The following is a 1,360-nucleotide window of genomic DNA, read 5'->3' on the forward strand; positions in this document are numbered from 1 at the left end:
TGCAATGGCCACACAGAACTAGATAATACTTATAATTGTGTGGCTTATTATGGAAATAATGGTTCTAGTTCAGGATTAGAAACAATGATAATATAGTTCTTCAATAAGGACAACGTCTTCTCAGCCATGCTTGCATGCATGAGTCTCTCTGATGCTTGGCCACTCAGTCATGCAGCCCTTGTCTTCTGCCTGGCTTGGACAAGTGTTACAAAACTCTGCTGATAAATGTCCACACATACTCCCGAAGGCACTCAGTTTTATCAGTCCATGGGTCCAGAAGTCCATAGTTCTGCTTTGTGTCACTCTCCTAGTACTGCTGCCTCAGCTGTTGCCATTTCTCTGTCATTGCCTCTCATAATCTCTTGCCACCTCTGATGTCATAGCTCCCTGTCTCTTGGATGGATGATGGTCAGTGCAGAGATCTTGGGTCCAAAGGATGTGTCCCACTTCTGACTCTTCTTCCTTGGGGGTATTGAAATTCCCCTTTCTGCTTCATTTTCAGACTACTTGGGCAGCAAATCTAACCAAGCCTCATATTAGGATTCTTATGAATATTGCACTAAAAGGATGCAAAACAGTGCCTGACACGTTATAAATGGTATGGGATTATGATAGTTAAGGTCTTGTGTCAACTTGACTAGGGCAGGATTCTCAGTAGTTTGGCAGTTGAGATGTAGTTATCCCCATAATGAAATCTAACATGATGAACTCTGTGATAAAGCCTGCTATGAGCAGTTAATCATTTGAAAGTATTCTTCCTCAGGAGTGTAACCTGTTTCAAATTAATATATTAGATATTTAGGAAAAGCTTATTGGCTTTCTACTGAGTCTGGATCTTGCATCTAATTCATTTTTGATCTCATGTTCTTTGGACTTGAACCAGTGATCTGCTCTATTGCCTGCCTGACTGCCTGGTAGATCTACCTGCCTGTCATGTGACCTGCTGATCTTGGTTCTTCTGACCTGGACTTGGGACTCTTTCACCTCCACAACTGTGTGAGCCATTTTCTCTCTGTGTATATATATATATATACACACACATATATAAGTTTCACTGGTTTTGTTTCTCTAGAGAATCCAGCCTAAGGCAGGTGTCAACTTTTTCTTTTCTTTTTTTTTTGAGTCTCCATTACTTTTGACCTCTTTTAGTTATAGAAAGTGCCTCAGACAAGCTCCCAATTTCAACCTTTTTTAGGATAAGAATAAAATTTCTCTCTTTTTTGTCTCACTTTCAACACATACACACATAATATTCACATATCTTTATCTATACCTGGAGTTCTGTACCAAAAGGAAATGGTTAATGTTCAATCATTTCAAGAGATACCATATGAACAAGAGCCAATGATACTCAGAGAGG

The sequence above is a fragment of the Chrysochloris asiatica genome, unplaced genomic scaffold (assembly GCF_000296735.1).
Source record: "Chrysochloris asiatica unplaced genomic scaffold, ChrAsi1.0 scaffold00058, whole genome shotgun sequence".
Lineage (NCBI taxonomy): Eukaryota > Metazoa > Chordata > Mammalia > Afrosoricida > Chrysochloridae > Chrysochloris > Chrysochloris asiatica.